This window comes from Lytechinus variegatus, chromosome 18, assembly GCF_018143015.1.
Source record: "Lytechinus variegatus isolate NC3 chromosome 18, Lvar_3.0, whole genome shotgun sequence".
Taxonomy (NCBI): domain Eukaryota; kingdom Metazoa; phylum Echinodermata; class Echinoidea; order Temnopleuroida; family Toxopneustidae; genus Lytechinus; species Lytechinus variegatus.
Window position 1 is genome coordinate 12,007,460 of NC_054757.1, and position 9,235 is coordinate 12,016,694.

General features: G+C 35.4%; 1 long non-coding RNA gene across 1 annotated transcript; it reads left to right on the forward strand.

Moving 5' to 3' along the window:
- Positions 1-2,375: 2,375 nt before the first annotated feature.
- LOC121431901 lies at positions 2,376-5,687 on the forward strand. Its single transcript, XR_005972167.1, has 3 exons — positions 2,376-2,416; positions 5,017-5,136; positions 5,673-5,687. It is a non-coding gene; the product is annotated as an uncharacterized LOC121431901 (long non-coding RNA).
- The last annotated feature ends 3,548 nt before the right edge of the window (positions 5,688-9,235 follow it).

The window sequence follows — 9,235 nt, forward strand, 5'->3', positions numbered from 1 at the left end:
TACCATGCACCAATGGTGTCTCAGTGGTATACAATGGTGTCTCAGTGGTATTCAATGGTGTCTCAGTAGTATGTGTCTTTGATGGTATGACTGCATGGTATACCATGATATACCCAATGGTGTCTCAGTGGTATACAATGGTGTCTTAGTGGTATTCAATGGTGTCTCAGTGGTATGTGCTTGTAATGGTATGATTGGTATCATGAATAGTATACCATACATCCAATGGTGTCTCAGTGGTATACAATGGTATCTCAGTGGTATTCAATAGTGTCTCAGTAGTATATGCCTCTAATGGTATGACCGGTAAATGAATGGTATACCATGCACCAATGGTGTCTTAGTGGTATACAATGGTGTCTCAGTGGTATTCAATGGTGTCTCAGTAGTATGTGTCTCTATAATGGTATGACTGGTATGATGAATTGTATACCATATACCCAATGGTGTCTCAGTGGTGTCAAATGGTGTCTGAGTAGTATGTGCCTTTAATGGTATGACTGCATGGTACACCATTATATACCCAATGGTGTGTCAGTGGTATACAATGGTGTCTCAGTGGTATTCAATGGTGTCTCAGTAGTATGTGCCTCTATAATGGTATGATTGGTATCAATATGGTGTCTTAGTAGTATGTGCCTAGTGGTATATAATAAAATCATGTTGGATAATTGTAAAGCTATAGTGGCTTAGTGGTGTTTGCCTAATGAATGCCATTTGTGTTAATGCTGAATGATATGCCCAATTGCATTACCCATTAACATAATTCCGAAGATTTAAAGAAAATATATCAAAGATTAAAAGGTATTTAGACTTAATTAAATATTTGACCTGTGACTTTTATGCGAGCAGCTTCCCCAAATCAAGTGTAATCGCTCATGATTGTAAACATGGTCTCTTGCATTCTTTTAAATTGTCTTTGTCCTTATTATGTAAAAGGTCTATATGTGTTTAAATATTATTGATCCAGTGGTTATGATACAATATTATAAATTTGTTATATTTTACTATTGTACATAAATTTAAATCTGATGCAATGGGTGCATGCAAAAATAAAATCAATCGGTCAATGAAATCTTTTTTGATAAAAAGGGTTTTAATTTTTAATTAATAAGTTTTATTCTATTTTTATAATCATTTTGCTTGTTTATGGCCGCTTTTTATAAAAAGAACTATATATTTAGTGTTCCAAGAAGATATTTGCAATCAATCCCAAAATTCGATCAGATGCAAATTTACAGGTGATGATACATTAAGTTTATCTAGAACATATCAATTTGGATTTTTTTATGGATCAGTTGATAGTTTGCAATGAAAAGTATGACTCTCATGATTTTGGAGTCTGAAATTGATTTGCGTTCGATTGCTTCGATTGCAAGTTTCTTGCAATGCCCCATATTTTGCTAAAAATGAATTCACTGTTGGTTGTCTTGGTCCCCCAACCTCTATCAAATTCCCATCCGCAAACCCTGATTTGGTCTGTCTGCAACGTCAAAAGCCCCATCTGACCCATTTGTACGCGATTATAGCTGCTTCCAATCATGAATTATTTCACCCTTTTTTTACAAATGATATTTCCAAAATTCTAATTCTATTTTAGGCTCTAAATATTCTTTCCCACTTGTGGACGGTGTTTATAAAGAGGAGTTATTCTATAGGCCGGCATTACTTAATTGAAATGATTTATCCACATGGTCTTGCTCCCTCACCCCTATCAAAATTCCCTGCCGCCATACAGGGTATAGTACAATGTAACAGAAAAGAAATCTACTGAATGAAATCTCAATTTCAATCATTACAAAAGCAAATTAAAAGGGAAGAGGAGTGAATAATATATATATAAAGGGGAAAAAACAAGAAAAGAAAAAAGGCAAAGAAGAAAAGAAAGATTAACAGAAAAGAAAAAAAGACAACGAAAATAAAAAAGAAAATAACATAGAGAACAGGAAAAAAAAGTGAAGGGATCGAAAACTTTTTTCATAGATTCCAAGATCCAAGGAAAACAGTGGCATGCACTCACGCCATCATGGTTTCCAACCCAGAACCAATCGAGAGGAAAAAGAAGACACCCCTGATTTGGTTTTAATTCACCCCCCCACCCATATCGGGATGTGTATTTATCTTGGCGAAGAAGTCCCCTCCCCCCATATTTTGTCATAATTTATCCCCCCCCCCCATATGCTTTGGCGAGAGGGGCCGCTTGGCTGCTTGCCAGGTAGCTCTATTATACGTGTTGTTCTCGCACTACGCACGCGCGAACGTCTAACCGCCAAGTGCAATATTTGAAAAAGAAAACTCGATCTACCGGTACTACTGTTTTGCTGTTGATAAGTCCGTCGATAATTCATCAAAAACTAAAGGAACACGGGTCAGTTTCGGACAGCGACTTCAAAGTCATTTGTAGAAGGCTATAACAGTAAGTTCTATAACAATTTTCTTTGATTTATTTCTCAAATTGTCTCAAAATGTTAGATGTCGTTGTACTGCCACGACATGCACGACCACTGCACTGCCACCGTCACTGCCCCGTTGGCGCTGGCCGCTGCTCTACGGGCCGGGACGTGGCTTTGACGATAGGGAGTGCTTATGGTTTATGCTTTGTATTGGCAGAGTTAAGATCGGCGAGCATTGAATAGTAATTCGCTCATATTGCCTGATGTTTATTGTCAATGTTTTACAAAAACCATCTCTGAATACATTGAATTCGTGAATGAATGATTTGTTAATGCTAATGTCAAGACTGTCAAAGTTTTAATTGTGAATAAATAGACTGTTACTGCACACGTTAATTTACTGAAATTGAAAACTTGCCGACAAATATTGCTTTGAAATTAGGCCTATAATTTGCTGTTGTTGTTGTTGATAGATGTTGGTAAATGAGATAAAATGGAGGTGAAACATGGTAAGGGTCCTACAGTTTAAAAAATGATAAAGGCTACGCAGGTCTATAACTTTGCTACACTGTACACACCACTCATTGCACATACTATTTCAATGGTAAAATGTGCACTTTGTGTGTGGAACTGTGACTGGACGGAGTGACAAACGATTCCTATTCAATTTTTCTACAGAGGCTGCAATAAATATGCAGAGAAAACTGGCGCTAATGCAGTTTTGCACCGGCCGATTACCAGCATACCTCATCACCAAAACTTGTTCCCAAATGTCATGACAGGTCTCTCAGTCACATTTCGATGTTAATATACCCACCGTTTTTCAAAATATTGGGAATGGCCGTATTTAGTCTTCGATCTCGACGTCGTTGATCTAATCCGTAGACATCACTTCGCGGATCTCTCGGATTCGCCGTAATATTTATATGGACTGAAGTTAGCAACCAAATCATGCTAACATGTGGCAAACAAACTGCCAGCATGCCGCATGCGAATCTTTTGATCGCATAACTTCGGTCCATATCAACATGACGGCGAATCCAAGCGATCCGCAATATTTTGAAAAGTGGTGGGCATATTGTGTATTGATCTCAAAATGTGTGTAGACAATTCTGGTGGGGAGTTTTGCTTGAAGTTGCATGCACAACGAACAATTGTCCATAGACTGTGTACAACGGATAGATCGTCTCCGCACAGCGATTCGAAGACCGCTGATTGGTCAATAGCGCAGATCACGTCATGACCACGTGGTCCCAAAAATAATTCCTTTGGACTGCGTGCGGAAGTATCGATAACGATATCCGGTCATGTTGTGTACACGGTAAATGGTCTTGGTTCGTGATCGGATCGCTCTGGTATCGATCGAAAATTATCGAAACTGCAATTTCATGCATATTCACGCGACGCTCCAAAACCCGGAAGCCAATTGACTTTATGCACGTTGCGATAGACTCTACAAATTCCAAGGAACACGATGACATATAGACGCTAATTTGTAAGATTTTGACGGAAAAGCAAGAAGTATTCAAAATTCGCTTACCTGTGCGGTATCGGTGAGAAAATAGATCCTCCGAGAATACCTTTCATAATTCATATAAAATATAGGAAAATTGAAATTCTAGGTCGATTTTGGTACGAGGTGATAGGGAATTGCACACTTGTTTTGGTGGAATTCTGTGTGGGGAAACAAAAGGCTTGCACTGCGCATGCTTACTATATTTTCATTCATAAATTGGTTCTCGGCAGTGGCTGGATGACGTCATGTAATAAGCAAAAATGTACACGACCGCTACGTTCACGCTCCGCTATCCGTTGTACACAATTGTTCACTGTGAGTTGGCTGGTGTGAAACTGCATTAGTGCCGGAGGGTATTCTTAGATCCTTTCATGGGGCTAGGCATATCAATTTTTAAAGTAAATTTTATCCTCTTTTAAAGTTAAGTTTGTCCTGTGATCACATTTTATCTGTTTTTATTTATTTACTGATCAAAACTTGCCTAAAAAACGTCTGGAGTTCATCCACTGGCATATGATTGTCCATGAACGGATCCATGATTTCTCAAAGGGGGTAGTGGGGCACATTTTCCCAAGGAAACTTTAAATAACAAGCAAACCAAAAAGGAGATCCTCTTGTATGAGACAATATTTTTAATATAAATATTTGCTGTAACTTTCGAAGGGGGGGAGAACACTTGTGTAAGAAAGCCACATTTTTATCAAACACATCAACTATTGCTCTCAAGGTGGGGGCACAGGTCAAATGTGCCCACTTGGATCTGCTTCTGCGATTGTCAATACCAGAAAAATGGAATTTATGTCATCGATTACCCTCTTGAAAATTGCTGCTCTAGAAATTTGATTTCAGATGACATAGCTATTACTAGTATAAAGCATGCACAGTTATAATACAGCCTTGTCTGAACTACGCTGAAATACTATCACATTTCCTTATTTTTATCCTAAATTCTGGGCTGGTAATCAGAGGTCCATGAAAAATATCTTTAACATTAAAGTTCTAAGATCATTATTTTTCTATTACTATATTAGTATTCTATTTTTGTTTGTATCTGCACATACATGCAGATTTTACAACACTTAAATTGATTTTATTTCATTTTCAAAGTTTGGACGACGGATACACTGGATGATAAGGTAGATGATCCAGCCTTATCTTGGAATGACACGACGGGTGTTGAACACAGAAAACGTACCGTGTACAAGAAACAATTGGAGTTTATGAAAGGTAGGTGTGTAAGAATTTTCTTCAGTAGAAAAAATGCAAAGCTTCATGAGATAAAACAGATTGTATTCCTGCAGTGGCATAGCTGAAAAAAAAACCTTGTCAGGAATGGTAAAAAATCCTTAGAAAGGACAAATGTCATCCCTATTTAGAGGAGCACACGTCTTTTCTGACACCCCCCCCCAGAAAAAAATCAGTATGTTGGCTGAGGGGGGAAGGGTGGACACTTTTTCCCCAGGTATTCATTTGTTGTGGTATTTGTCATCATTGGGGCAACCTCCCATTATATAATAGGTTATTGTCTACCCATCTATGGTTAAACATAAATTTATTTATCATATTTTACAAAATGTTTTGTTGATATTTGTTAATTGGTATCATTCAATTGAATGGTAGAGTATACTGCAAATTTCTCAATATATAAAAAAAATATATGAACTTCTAAAGAAAGCTTACACACATGACAAGCATTCATATTTTGAACCCTTAGCTAATATACTGTCCTTTGCATTGTTTTCATCCAATATTTCTTATTACAGCTTCAAGGAATTAATCCTGCCGGTTACCCATTCACTTCATCTGGGTCTAGTGATGCACAGTGTGGATGAAATTCGGGCTGAAGGAAAACACACCATGGCTAGGACTCAAATTCACGACCCTCTGTTTGAAAGGTGAGAGTCAGAACCACTAGACCACGACGTTCCCAGCTGATGTCATATCCCCACTTGTTCTTTTGTATTTTATTACAAGAAGTCGCGCTAATTTACATTTTGTCCTCCGAGAACTATAAAAAATGGAGTGAAAATTTATTTCAAAGACATGTCCACCCTAACAAAAAAGTTGATTTGATTAAAAAGAGAAAAATCAAACATAAAAATCGGATGAAAAATAAGAAAGGTATGACATTTTTAAGTTTCGCTCAATTTCACTTAATAGTTACATGCACATCCAGGTCGGTATGCAAATGAGGGAACTGATGACATCACTCATTCACTTTTCTTTGTTTTTTAAATATGAAATATTATAATTTTCTCCTCATTGTCCTATGAAATAAAGTTTTATTTTTATTTTTTATTGTCAAATCCGTAAAAAATTGAAATATTGTACAATTCAAACAATGAAAACCAAAACAAAAAGTGAGGGTCTTATTTTGCATCCGATTTAGATGAAATATTTTGCATGATGCTTGCCTGATTTTCTCTGTTGATTCAAAACAATCTTTTCTGTGGTGGACTAGACCTTTAATGTGAAGATATGCATTGCTGGAAATAATGATATGATACTTGGGACATATCATACACACATGTATGAAAATATGAAATAATTATTTCATTTTATAGAATAAGCCTAACAAATATTCCTGACGATCGTGTGTACATTGGGTTAATTTTTTACCAAAATGTTGTTAAATTTCAAATTCAATAACTTTGTTATTATCAGATTTTAATGAAATTTTCAGCATGATCCTTTTCTGATTCATTCTCTCCCTACCAAAATCTCCCCTTTTCTCATGCTTTCTTTCTATGGTCCCCTTCATTCTCCTTATAACTATGTTATATGTAAAGTGTAACCGGTCGTCCAACCAATTTGATTGAAGGGCTAGAGGTACTCGAGACTGAAAGCTATGTGATATAATTCAAAGTGTACATCAGACAAACAAAAAACATTGAAAATCTCATCCAAATTTGTTTAGGATTAACAAAGTTTTGACGAATTAAAGTTGTTATTTTTTGCTAAAACTGTTCTCTGCAAGTCCTCATGAATATACAAGATCACAATTTATATATTTTTTGTATTATATGAATTTAAATTTTGTCCAAGCTCGGTTGTAAAAAATTACGATTGACTACTGATTTACTGTGTAAGACAATATAACACAACAAAAATAGACAGAAAAGAAATAAGTGGGTATCTTGTATATATTATTTTCTATATATTTTGCAAAAAAGGTCTCTATTTTTCTTCTGTTTTTTAGTTTTCCAAATTGAATAATTTTCTTTCCTTATATTTTTTTTCTATGTGTGATATATTATTTATTTATTAATGTATCATTATTGTATTTATGATAAACTTTTGGCGTGTTTCTACAGTAAATCATTAAAAACGGTTTATCTTTTCCGGACTCGAATTACGATTGACTACTAATTTACTGTGTAAGACAATAATCTTTCTCACACATATTTAACACAACAAAAATAGACAGAAAAGAAATAAGTTGGTATCTTGTATAGATTATTTTCTATATATTTTGCAAAAAAGGTCTCTATTTTTCTTCTGTTTTTTAGTGTTCCAAATTGAATAATTTTCTTTCCTTATTTTCATTATATTTTTTTTTCTATGTGTGATATATTATTTATTTCTTAATGTATCATTATTGTATTTATGATAAACTTTTGGCGTGTTTCTACAGTAAATCATTAAAAACAGTTTATCTTTTCCGAACTTGAATAACCTTATTGTTCTTAAACCAACCTGTTTCTACAGACTGAATAATCTGATTAACTTGCATTTCGCATCGCAAATACGGTGGAAATCGGAAAATTCAACCTATAACCTCACATTGCATTTTGGTATGTCAAAAATTGCATCTCGTTAGGAAAATTTTCAAAATTCATGGTAGATCTCACTCATTGTAGCAGGTAAACGTTTCCCGATCAGCTGGCGAGATAAAAAACGGCCAGAATATATGTTTACTGTGAGATCGCACTTCTTGGTTCAAGCACTTAAGCCAGACACGTATGCTATTTTGCCCCGTGTTTTTACAGAAAAGTTTAACGGATTACCATGGCAATAACCACCTCTCAGAGAGATGGTTATGAGAAACCGTATTTTGCACGATGCAATTTATCAATAAACCGCATCGCGTCTGTTTCTACAGGAAAGTTATCAGGGATTCTGGATACTTAGGCGGGTAATACCTTTTAACAATTCTATGTAGAAACATGCCATTGATATATCTTTTTAGGTGAAAAGAAAAAAGAGACCAATTTGGGAGTACTATTTTTCCCCCTTTTGGGGATATTTCATTTCTTCTAGGTGTGGTACCCTTTATTCATTTGGCCATGTGAAGGCTATCACACATTTTGAGTTTAATCTTCGAAATTTGGTGTTCATTAGTTTGTTGTCCAAACTCTGTCTTACATGTAAATTTGTTTATAGGAAGATTAACATAATATTTATGTGGAGTGCAATCATTGATCTCTTGTGGAGTCGCACAGTCACATGTATTCATAATATGGTGCTTTTATGCCATACCTGTCAATACTCTTTTGTACTTGAACTTATTAGTAAAAAAATGTTTATTAATGTCGTTGAAAGCAATTACACACAACAGATTTAACATCAAGTTTATTGTATTACAAGTATCAGGTTTGTATGCAGAACAGTGGTTTTGCCAAGTACTCAATCCATGTAAAAAGCAATATGAGAGAACAGGTTTATTCTTGGAAATGTTAGCCTTCATTTGTTGTGTTTTTCAATCAAACTCTGTCTTGATGCATGTTTACTTTTAGATAACAAGATTGACAGAGTATAGATATCAACGAGTAGCTAAGTCATATATATTAATAACTTATGTGCTTTAATTATAAAGTCTATACTTGTGAATACTCTGTGCCATTTATGCTGTACTTAAACTTCTTATAGTAAAAACATTTTATTGACGTTCTTGAAATAAGTAACTGTTTTCATTTTTTTTCTTGTGTATACTTATTCCATTATTAAGCCTACCACTAACCCCAGAGATATGCTGTTCACCAATGGTCTTCCATTCACTGTACTTTATTGGCCTACTATACATTGCACATCGTTGTTCTACTGTCTACCATTCAGTGTAAACCATTGGTCTACCATTGAACTTGTGGTCTATAGTGTATGACCAATGGTGTTATTTGAATGGTTGACTAATAGTATAGTGTGTATGACAGTGTTGTATGGTAAATGGTAGGTCAATGGTGTACGGTGTATGGTAAGCCAATGGTGTATGGTAAGCCTATGGTGTACGGTGAATAGTAGTTCAATGGTGTATGGTAGGCCAATGGTGTACTGTAAATGGTAGGTCAATGGTATACGGTGTATGGTAGAATGGTGTAAAGTGAATGGT